Genomic DNA, 12,505 nt, shown 5'->3' on the forward strand with positions numbered 1-12,505 from the left:
CAGGGACCAATGAGGAACATCAAGCAGTTGGTAGTGAAAGCTGAATTAAAGGGATTCTCACCGAAAAACCAGGAGGGGCCTCAGAGAGGAACATGTGAGTGGAAGGTATAAATAAAAAAGGGTTCTCGGCAACAGAAGTGATCAAGAAGCAAGAAGCTCTAGGGACAGAAAGATACAGAAATGTGAGGAAGCAGCAGCTGGAGCATTCGGAAGGTTGAGCACGTTGCACCTTGCCCCTGGCTGAGGGGCAGGGGGGTTGAGACCAAAATCCAGGCTATGTTTTTCCTTCCAGGCTGTGCCCACTCAAGCGTGGCTGTGCTCACTGGAGGAAGGTGCGTGCAGTCGTCCTGGCCACAGGCACAGAGAAAAAATGCAGACTGATACAGGATGAATCAAAGACCTAGAAAAATTCAAGTCCCATTCACAGCAAAGAAACTCTTGTTGGCAGGGTCTCTAGATCTGTCCTCGTTGTGGAATGACCTTTGTGTTGACACTCCTTGAGGCCTCGGTCTTCTGTGACTCCGATAATTCCCATGAGTCTGGGATGTTGGGCTTTTTGTAGGTTCCCCTGAGGCTTGGCTTGAGACTTGTTTTTCTAATCCTTATATATATGCTTAAAACAAATCACCAAAATATATACTGTGAGTTAGCCTGTTCCTTCAATCCATAGAATCTACGCAAAATAAACAACACTGTAAAATGGTTTACTTACCCATTCAGCCTCTTTTCTCTTCTGTAATGCTTTGGAAGAATATGCTGACATACACAACTTTCTTTCTGTAATTGAAGTGGGAAATTGAAATTGCCATAAACCAGTGGCCTAAAACAACACAAGATTATTATCTTACGGATTTATGGGTCAGAAATCTGACCCAGTTCTCACTAGGCTAAACTCAAGGTGTTGGCAAGGATGCACTCCCTCTGGAGACTCTAGTGGAAAACCATTTTCTGCCCCAGCTTCGACAGGCCGCCTGCATTCCTTTGCTCTTGGCCACCTTCTTCCACCTTCGAAGCCAACAATTACATCACTCCAAATTCTGCCTCCATTGTTACATCTCCAGCTCTGACTCTTTCGCCTTTCTCTTTCACTTCTAAGTACCCTTGTGATCCCACGAGCTGTCCAGATAATCCAGGATAATCTCTATATCTCAAAATCCTTAATCTAGTCACATCTGCAGAGTCCCTTTTGCCATCTTAAGGTAACGTATTCACAAATTCCAGGACCTGTATGGGGACCATGAATTCTGCCTGTCACAGTGATCAAGTAAAAGCCCTGCCTAATGGCTGACTTTTTCAAATGCCTTCACGAGGATGATCCATTTATCTCTTTTATATAAGGAAAAAATCGAGAACAAGAAGGAAGACCAAAAGACTACACATCAATTTATCTCCTACGTGGTTTCGTCCGTGGAACTGCAGACCCCTGAGGTTTGACTGTTTTCTCCAGCATGATTTTTAGTGAAAATTCAAGTATACAGAAAAGTTGAAAGAATGGTACACTGAACACCTTTATACTAAATACGCAGGTTCTATTAACATTTTGCTGTAATCATGTTAGCATGTATCTATCCATCTGTCCATTCCTCTATCCATCGATCTAACTTTGTATGCATTTCAAAGCAAATTGTAGACATCAGTACACCCCATCCCTAAATAATTCAGTATGCAGGTCATTCACTAGAGTTCAATGTTAGCTTATGATACTTTTTTTAAGAGAAGATTTACAGAAATCTTAAATGTCCACAAATCTTAAATGTACCAATCCATAAATTTTGAAATCTGCACACACCTGTGCAACCTAAACCCCTAACGAAATGCAGAATATTGTTATCATCCCACAGAGTTCCCTTTCTCCTTCCCAGTCAGCCCCTGCTCACACTCACTCCAAGAAGCAATGACTATTCTAATATTATTCACCATGGATTTAGATTAGATTTTTGAAATTACCATATGTAAGACTAAGGAGAATGAGATCCTAGGGATCAATTACCAATTTGGATCTGGCTTGCTTTTCTGGCTTGTCTTTTCTCTGCCTGCAGTCATTTGTTGATCAGATGTTACCTGGGACATCTTTGACTGAAACTCTCCATGAATAAAGATTAGGTTTGTTACATAAACAAAAATGCAAAACTACAGTAACTCAAAGGTCTCATTATTACCTAATATTGACAAAAAAAAAAAAAAGAAGACGAAGAAAGAAAGAAACAGAGCCTATCTAAAGGGGTTTTTGTGGGAAGGGGGGGAAGAGGGGAGAAGGGGAAGAAAAATCTTTCACTACAACTGAAAAGCTGCTTTCTAGATTATACCCCATGAGTCCTTATTCAATGCATTTGTTACTTCATATGTAGATGAACACACAGTTTGAGAAGGCAGCAAAACACACTTGAACAGTAGGAGGTTTGGAGTTGGAAAAACCTGGATTTTACATTATAGCTGTCTGATTTTCATATTTCATGTAACCTTTTGGAGCCTGGTTATCTATCCATAAAATAGGAATAACAATGTCTATTCCTTAATGTTGTGGGAATTTGAGATAAATTAACAAGTACCTAGCAAAGGATTGGGCACATTGTGGCCCTCATACATCATGGATACTATCATTCTACTATGTCATACTGCATCACATTAGTAGTGGTAATAGTGTCATCATGTTATGGTGCCTATTAAAATAATTTTGGTCAAAGGAGAAAAAAAAAACCCAAAATTTGAAAACTGGGAAATGCTGGACAATTCCATCTTAATTCTTTTTTGTTCAAGGGAATTTGGGGTTCATTTTGGAAACACAAAGTAATTTCTAAAGTCTCTGGACCACACTTGTGAAGAGAAAGACTCTGAAATTTCAATATGGTGGGGCGGGGGTTGCTGGGGAAGGCATCACTCCCTGGTTGACTTCCTGAAGGTTACTCCAGGTCTTGAAGTGATTTCTCAGGACATACCGTTTTTACTCTCCAGGAAATGGCAAGGAGCAAAGCCACTGGTGAAATCATCTAAAAGAACAACTTGTCGAAGGAAATAATGCGTGTAATGTTCTAATTATGAGGTCAGACAATCTGGAGAGTTTAAGTGCAGATATTCAATCCAAGGCCTCCTTTCTCTTCTTTTATTTCATAGAAGAAAATCTAACTCTAGGAAGGGGAATACAGGCAAACATGAGCCTCAGCTCCTGATCAAGGACCAGTGCAGTTTGTTTCCTGCCATTTTTAGCAAAGGATCTACATCTTAATTTCAGTGGGTAATCAAATACCTAAAGAAGCCTCTGACACTCTCTGATAAGTTTCCAAACCCATCAAAGGGAGAGGATTTTTGCACTGAAAGATAGCTCTTTGTCCATCCACGTGTGTTGCAGATATTTTTGATACCCACCTTTGATTTCTGCTGCCACTGTGGTAGACCATTCCACGCTCCCTGACAGCATCCCACCTCAAACACCCGACTGTATCTTTTCTCTCTCTCACTCCAAGTCCTTCTCCAAAACTAGAGGAGTCTGTCTACTAGGTGTGACTAGAGCCCAGAAGTGCATGGGAATTAATGTCATCAATAATGGTAACAGGAGACTAGAGTCAGTAGATAAATGCTTCAATCTCCAGGTGTTTGGATGGACTATTCTGGGAAGCATTCTATTCTCCAAAGTCCCCTTGCCATTGCCTGGAGCAATGACCTTGATGCATCTTTACCTGGATGTTTCCTACTTTCCTGTCTGATTCTCCTGGCTCTTCCTGGGGTCCACTTCCTGGGAAACCTCCCAAATAAATTATCTGTTCCTGAATCTTGGTATCAGTTCTCTGCTTTGGGGATAACCCAAAAGAAGCTAAGGTCTTTTTATCTCTATTGCTCCCTTGCCACCACCCTAGTCCATGTCCCATTATCTCTTGCTTGGAATACTATAATAACCTCCTAATGGATTTGCCTCTTCTACCCCAAATTTATTCACACAGCAGTCAGAATCATCTTTTTAAGTTGTATCATATCGCTGCCATATTTAAAACCCTAAAAGTGTTTACTGTCTCATCTAGAACAGAACCCAAATTCCTTGCGATGGCCGGCAAAAAGTTTCATGTTCTAATCCTAGCCCAAACCCCCAACCTCATCTCATACCCCATGCTCACTGTGTTCCAGAGACTCTCACCTTCTTTCTGCCATGACCAGGCCAAGACTGCTTACACCTCAATGGTGCCATACGTACTCATCTCTGCCTGCAATTCTCATTTTCCAGATATTTAAATGATGACTTCTTTATATGGCCGACTCTTTCCCATTTTTCAGGCCCAGATAAAGCATCCCCTTCTCAGAGGCGACTCTTCAGCTCCCTTAAGTAAAGTTCTCACCAATATTGCGAATTTCCTCCATAAACATTTATCATACCAGTTACCATATTTACTGGTTTACTTGTTGACTTCCCATCTCTTCCCATCGAGATGCACATTTGTTAAGGACAAAGACTTCTTGTTTTCCACTGCACCACACAGCACATCACAAGGCACAAATACATTTTTTTAATTTAAAACAATGATTTAAATGGATAAGAATGGACAATTAAAAAAAACACAGTGAAAGAATAATTCAAAAGTATGCTCTCTTTTGAGTAATTGAAAAAATGTGGTTTAAAATAATGAGATATTTTATATAATAATTCCAAATAAATGTTTCATTTTTAATTATGCAGGCAAGGGTACAGCAATTCTCTGTAAATAGGTACAAATCTTCTAGAAAGCAACTTGGTAATATGTATCAACAGTAATAAAATGGTCACACCCTTTGACATAGTCATCTTACATTTGAAAATTTATTCTAAGGAAATGAAATAAGTACACAAAAAATCTCTATGCATAAGGATTTTTTTTGAGGCTACATTTGCATAGTGCATAAGAGAGCAGATAAATAAATACTCGCTGTTCATTTGTATGAACAGGAATTAAGAACAATGGCTATGGAGGCAAAGTAGCAACATGTAAAAATAACCATGCTATAAAGTTACATTGAGAAGGATGCCAAAATGCACCTGTCCTGTGGTTGCAAATATGGAAAAAAAGAAAATATCCAAAAATGATAACAGAGAAAAGCGATGGGGATCAAAACATTTTTTAAATTTTATTTTCCAAGTGTTTTGCGTTGCATTATTTCCATAATAAAAATAAATACCTGTCTTGCCGTTTGGAAAAGGTTTTGAAAATAGAATCAGACAGTTCATTTATTCACTCTTCCAACACTCAGTCCCTGAGATATGTAAGAAACTGCTAAATTCTGTGGGTGGCTATGCTCATGTTTGTCTTGAAGACCTCAGTGATGCATAAGGAGAGAAAATAGACCCAATCCCAGTGCAAAATACAGTGTGGTAAGGACTGAAGGGAGCTGCTAAATACAGAGGCGTTTGTATGAAGAATGAGGGATTTCTAGTCCCCCAACATGGATATTTTGCTGCACCCAATGTGTTGTTACCATTGCCAAGTATATTAGCCGGAACAGTCTGTTATATGTCCCCAAATCTCAAATGCCCAGTGCAGATGTTCCTGCTTGGGGGCTTTTGGGGGAGGTCTCTCCTCTATGCAATGCCTGAGGCATCAAGTGCTCTCCATTTTTGATGCTGACATCTTCCAAGGTCTCCTGAGGGGTGTTCAAGAACAAAGGGGAGGCACAGGAGATGCTCAGCCACTTCTGCCTGAGATGACACATCACGTACACTCCCATCTCGTTGACTCAAATGAGTCACATGCTTCCACATCTCAAAGCAGGGAGCTGGAAACTTTAGTGCCTGCGTGTGTGATGACTGCACGGTGGACAAGGTAGGGGGCCACGGAGAACAGAGTAAGCAGTAGCCATCTTGGCACAGGAGGCAATGTGAGGGGACATTCAAGTCAGAACCCCTGCGTTCAAATCTCTGCTCTCAACTAATAAAAAAAAAAAAAGAACGGAGCCAAATTTACATAAGGGGAGACTTTATTCTAAAAGGTTATTGCAAGAGGAGGTAAGGGATAATAGCCATAGGCAGAATGCTCCCACCATGGGATCTGCCAGTGTCTGAGTTATGCAAAAAGGGGCTTTGCTTTAAGTGGAAGTGATGTGGCTTGAAAGCGGCTGGTATGGGCAGGGGGGTGAATGGGGTGAACAGATGGGCATGGCAGTAACCTGACAGTAGACCCAAGAATGCTTCACCCTGACATCAGCCTATTCTTGGAAGAGGCTGTTAAGAAGGGGTTGTGGGCTGGCTCAGGGTGAGGGTGGGTCAGGAACCTTGGGGAGGAAGAGAAAGTTAACTGAACTGTGTGGCTAACAAGAATTTTGTTCTGATTAATTAAATGGACAAACCATTCAGCGAATCATTTTTGAGGCAAAGAGTGGGAACTTAGAGAGTCTGTGTTGGGCCCTCTCGCAAGTCGACAAAGGGGCATCTGTCAGTCTTGCCTAAGTCACATGAGGAAAGGTGTCTCTTGGCAGTAAGCCATTTCCCAGAATATGAAAGAGCGGAGAGACTTCTGAATGGCTACTGTTTTTCAACAAGAGAAAGCTCAGGTAAAATTCAACATTGCCGTGGCTCTCCCAATTCCTAGCTGGATGCCTTGTGGAAAACAATTCTAAATTCTCACCAAATTTATTTCCTCTTCCTTCTGGGCATAAGCTAGTTCAAATCTCCCAGCCATACGACTCCCTTTTAGGCAATAGGATATGAGTGAAAGTGATACATGCCATTTTCTAGGATTGGCCCATAAAAGCTTCCCACATGTGCCCATTTATCCTTTATCTCCAAGCCAGCAAGCTTGGAAGCTACTTGTTAAATATACTAGCACCACAAGATGGAAAGAGACAAGACCCTCAACCTGTTTTCCTGCTTAACAGAAACACTTACTTAGACTTTACCTACATAAGAAATAAGCTCTGACTCTGTTAAGCTATAGAGATTACTTTTTGTTTGTTTTGTTGTATTTGTTACAGGAGCTAACACTCCTTAATCTTTCTAAACCTTGAAAGGTTTTGGTTTAAATATTTACCAAAAACTTATTAGCATCATGCCTGGTACATAGCAAGCTCTCAATAAATGTTAGCTATCACTATAAATATCATTCAATATTAGGATGGAAAAGCTTGGCTGACAAAAGGCCATCTGAGTTATGCTTCTAGATACTGGTAGGATTTTCATGGGCAAGAAATTTAAGGGACAGCATTTCAAGTGGGATTTATGATGTGTGAAAGGCTAGAGGAAAGGAAAAGCTTGAGAAATGAGACTGGTCATTCTGTTCTCACCCTATAGTTGGGAAGATGGAGAAAATCAAAGGAGGATGAGGTGGTAACGGTAGTTGCCGCCCAATATTGCAGAGTCTTGAATTAAAAAGGAGGCTCCAGTGACATCCAAGCATAGAAGAAGAGTATTAATATGCATATTCAGGGAAGGAGTGGTTTGTCCCAACTCTTTCTTCTAAAGAAAAAAGAATCCTGCTGATAAGTGCTGAATTCATTAAGAAACCTTAGGCTGTAGCAAGGTAGGGGAAGTGAAACAGTGAAAGTACTTTGTCATCCGAAGTGTCATTAAAGAGCAAGGCACTCTTAGTGGCAGCAGCTGGGGCAATGGCTTTTTACTGGGGTCACGGACCTCTTTGAGAGTATGGTGGAAGCTAGGGATCCCCTTCCAAAAAAGCATATATGAACGTAAATACTGAGTCCTCCAGGAGCATGCGCGGACCCCAGGTTAAGAACCCCTCCATCAGAGGAATTCAAGAGAGGAGAAAAGAAGCCCCCTGAATCATGCTCCGTGTGGTGTCTCCGGCGGAAACATAACAGGCGAATATGCCTTCCTAGTCCACGGTGGCAGAGACATCAGGCTGCCACCAAGCCAGCAGACGAACAGTGAGAGTAGCAACTTGACACTGTGCGAAGGACCACAGTGTGACTTTCAGCACTATTACACACAGCATGGCCTTGGACAAGAGAGTAGCATGCTCTGGGACTCAGTTTCTTCATCTGTAAAATAACCTGCAAGTGAAGCCTATGAAGTTGCTTTCGAAAATTCTAAATGGTGAATTGCTATACAAATTAATGCAAGTTCTTCTTTAAGTAAGGCTTACGTAGATTTCTCTTCTGCTTCCTCAGGAACTGTGGTGTTACTTCTGTCTCTTATTCCCTTAATGAAGCCTGTATTGAATGACTACCAGGAGCCAAGTATTTTCCTCAGAGCTAAGGAAACAGAAGCAAATGAGAGACTGTCAGCCCTCAAGAAGCACCACGCGCTAGTGATCTTTCTTCTCTGAGCTTAATCCCACTGTTTTAAATTGGGTTCCCCCAGAAAATGACCCTGAAACAACGAGCAAAATGTTTGTAGTTGATTTGGGAGGTGCAAGAAACATCAATCAGACAGTGGAGAAGTGTAGCCCGTGAAGAAAGACAGCAAATACTGAAAACACGATCGATCCCTTGACCACTGTGGATAAACTGGAGCTTCATCCCATGGGAAATCTTGGGCAAACTCTTTAACACACACTTCAACATTGTCCCACCCGAAAAGAATGAATCGGCTTCGCTAGGGGGATTTATTCCCAGCACTCCCAGACTGCCTTGCAAATGGAGCTTCTCCAAGCTTCTGAGAAAGCCTTCAAGGGAAGAGATGCAGATGTTGACTGCTGAAATTCAGCTGAAGAGCAATGAAGTGGAGAGGCCCAAGGGATAGGAGCAGAGCACAGCTCTATGTCCAGAAATAGCCAATCCCTCATTCTTTAGCTTTGGGAGGTTGCAGACTTTCCTGAGCCCTGTTTGAATTGGTGAAAGAGATCTCTAGCTGAAAGACAAGAATATAGGCTTGATGATCACCTCTTTAGGTGACTCTGAGAACATTTTTCCTCATGAAATCCAAGGAGTTGCTTAATCTCCAAGGTTTTGTGCACAGGAGAAGGATGAAAGAAAGAGCCAGGCCACAAATTTAGTAGCTACCATGTACTGGGTCCTTAGCATGAGTCAAGCATTGGGTTAATTGCTTTATATGCATTATTATCTGTTAACAACACTGCTAGTTAGGTACTACTATTTCCATGACAAAGCAAGAAAACTAAGGCTTAAAAAGATTAAACAAATGGCAGACCTGGGATTTGAATCCAGAGAATTCAGTTATCATCCTAAGAAAACATTCTTAACCACAGATTGTGCTGTGTTGGAAGAACTTAAGGTTAGACCTCGCATTTCGGCCGTGTTCTCTTCCCATGGCACTGGTCAAGAAGTATGGGCTGCCCTTCGGGGGCTGTCAATGCCGGGAAAACAGAAGTCTGGAAACCAGGTACAGCAGAAAGTTCTGGGGCAGGAGGAAATGAAAAAACCTCAGAGCTCCCTCCAACAGGAGAGAGACCCCCAGGAAGAAGCTCTTTTTGCTCAGCCTGGCCCCTCCTCAGAATATTGGCTCCTGCAGCTTCAACATCCCAGAAACCATGGGAGCCTGGGCCATCCCTCTGCTAGCCAGGAAGAGCTAATGAACTAATCATGTTATCTGCACTCTTAGCAGAGGGTGCGGTCACAATGGTGTTCATTCTTTGGGGCAGCCACCCGTCTTAGCAAGCCCAGCATTCTCTAACAAAGGCTCTTTTCTCGTCATCACTCCTTTCCCCTCTTAACTCCTTCACTCTGTAGGTGAATGTCTCATAAGCATTCTTGTCTCCCAGGCTGAGTTCAGGCCTCCATTCCAGGTGATGCAATAAAAGTACTTAGCGGTCACTGGCTTTTCCCGGGACCAAGAGGGAACCGATATCTCCTTCAAAGTCAGTAACAGCTACTGAGCACTGCCCATGTGCCAAGCCTTTCAGTAGCATCTGCACATTATCTCATCTACTCCTTACAATAGCCCACGAGGTTCTATTATTCCCACCTTTCAGATGAGACACATGGGCTTTCTCTGACCGTGATGTTTGGGTTTGCTGATTTTTTTTTTTTTTAAGTTTTTCTAAGACTCTTCACAAAATACCCAGTCAGGAAGGCCATGAATATAGCTGTCAAGACCTCTCCCACTGGGCTGGCAGAAGACTCTCTGACCTTTGGGGAAGAGAGATAAGAGTGGACAATATTCCGTATAAAAATATAAGCTTCAGAGGGGCGGAGCAAGATGGCAGAGGAGTAGGAGACCTGGATTTCGTCTGGTCTGAGGAATTCAGCTGAAAAGGGATCAAACCATTCTGAACACCTATGAACTCAACAGGAGATCGAAGAAGAGAGTAGCAACAACTCTCTGAACAGAGAAGTGACCACTTACTAGAAGGTAGGACGTGCGGAGAAGTGAATCGGAGGCGATATTCGATATTCGGGAGGAGAGACGGCGGGAAGGGGGCCTCCACCGGCCGCTTCTGGCAAGTGATAGAGCCACAGAGCACAAAATTAGAACTTTTAGAAGTCGGCTCCACTGAAGGACGTCACTCCAGTGGCTAAGCGGGGGGTGGAATCCTCCCGGGACAGTGTGGTCTCGGACCCTTGGGGTCACAGAAAGACCGGGGGTGCCTGAGTGCGGCAGAGCTCCCAGGTATCGGAGCGGGGAAGCTGGCTGCAGAGATGGAGCCGAGGTGCGGGCTTGCAGCTTGGGGTGGCCATAAACTGATCCCCGGCCAACTCGGGCCACAGCGCCTCCAGCACGGACCCAACAAGCAGCAGAGCCGGGGAGACTCCCCTTCTTCCCCCGGGAGGAGCGGCACGGGAGCACACCGCAGGGATCTGCTGGATTTGGAGACTCCACACGGGGTCGGGTGCCAGAGATAGAAACGCTGGGTCACAGACCGGGTGAGCGCGGAGTGCGGCAGGAGACCGGGGAGACGGGAGTGACTGACTGCTTTTCTCTGGGGGTGCACTGAGGAGCGGGGCCCCGAGTTCTCAGCTCCTCCGGGTGGAGATTGGGAGGCCACCATTTTCACCCTGGTCCTCCAAAGCTGTGCCGAGAGCTTGCAGGGAACAAAAGCTCCTGAGAGCAAACCCGAGGAGCTTCCTTAGCCCGGATCGACAAGGACGGGGCAATTCTGCCTCCGGCAAAGACATTTGGGAACCAAGGCAACAGGCCCCTCCCCCAGAAGATCAGCGCGAACAGCCAGCAAGCCAAGACCAAGTTTACCGTTCAGAAGAACGGGAGAACTCCAGTGCTAGAGGAATACTGCACATAGAATTCATGGCTTTTATACCATGATTCGTTAGTTATTCTAAGTTAATTTTTTAACTGTTATTTGGGTTTTTTTTTAATTTTTCTTTTTCCCTTTTTCAACCAACATCTTATCAATCCCTTTTTTTAAAAAACATTTTTTATTTTTCATTTTTAGAGTCATATTTTATCCCTTCATACTAGTTACCCTTATTTTTGACATATATATATAAGTTCTTCTCTCTTTAAAATTTTGATATACAGTTTCTTCTAACAGATCAAAATATACCCTAAATCACTAGTGTTTGGCTTTGTTTTGGTTTCCTGCCTGATCAGAGTCTCTCCCATTTATTTTCTTTTCTCTTTTCTTTTTTTTAAACCTTCTTCTTTCTTCTTTCAAACTTCTTATCAATTCTTTTATAAAATCTTTTATAAGTTTCATTTTTACAGTCATCTTCCATCCCTTCATTGTATCAAGCCTTATTTTGTATATATATAAGTCTTTCTTCCTTTAAAATTTTAGGAGGCACTTTCTTCTAACAGACCAAAATACACCCAAAATCTAGTGTGTGGCACTGATCTATGCACTAGCCTGATCATATTTGACCATATTCTGTTTTTTTTGTTTTGTTTTGTTCTGTTTTTTGTTTGTTTTTATCTTTATCTTTTACTTTTTCTTTTTATTTCTCTTTCTTTTTTCTTTCTTTCCCTTTCTTTTCCCCTGGTTTCAGGTCTTTTCTGATATGTATAGAGTATATTTCCTGGGGATGTTGTTAACCTGTTAGCATTCTGTTCTCTCATTTATCTCTTCACCTCTGGACAAGATGACGAGATGAAAAAAATCACCTCAGAAAAAAGAACAACAGGTAGTACCATCTGCCAGGGACCTAATCAATACAGACATTAGTAAGATGTCGGACCTAGAGTTCAGAATCATGACTTTAAAGATACTAGCTGGGCTTGAAAAAAGCATGGAAGTTATTAGAGAAACCCTTCCTGGAGAAATAAAAGAACTAAAATCTAACCAAATGAAAATCAAAAAGGCTATTAATGAGGTGCAATCAAAAATGGGGGCACTAACTGCTAGGATAAATGAGGCAGAAGAGAGAATCAGTGATATAGAAGACCAAATGATGGAAAATAAAGAGGCTGAGAAAAAGAGAGAGAAACAACTACAGGATCACGAGGGCAGAATTTGAGAGATAAGTGATACAATAAGACAAAACAACATTAGAATAATAGGGATCTGAGAAGAAGAAGAAAGACAGAGAGGGGCAGAAGGTATACTGGAGCAAATAATAGCAGAGAACTTCCCTAATGTGGGGAAGGAAACAGGCATCAAAATCCAGGAGGCACAGAGAACCCCACCCAAAATCAATAAAAATAGGTCAACACCCCGACATCTAATAGTAAAACTTACAA

Source organism: Eumetopias jubatus, unplaced genomic scaffold (genome assembly GCF_037043125.1).
Source record: "Eumetopias jubatus isolate StellerSeaLion01/CBP00866 unplaced genomic scaffold, mEumJub1_p1.0 scaffold_1, whole genome shotgun sequence".
NCBI classification, from domain to species: domain Eukaryota; kingdom Metazoa; phylum Chordata; class Mammalia; order Carnivora; family Otariidae; genus Eumetopias; species Eumetopias jubatus.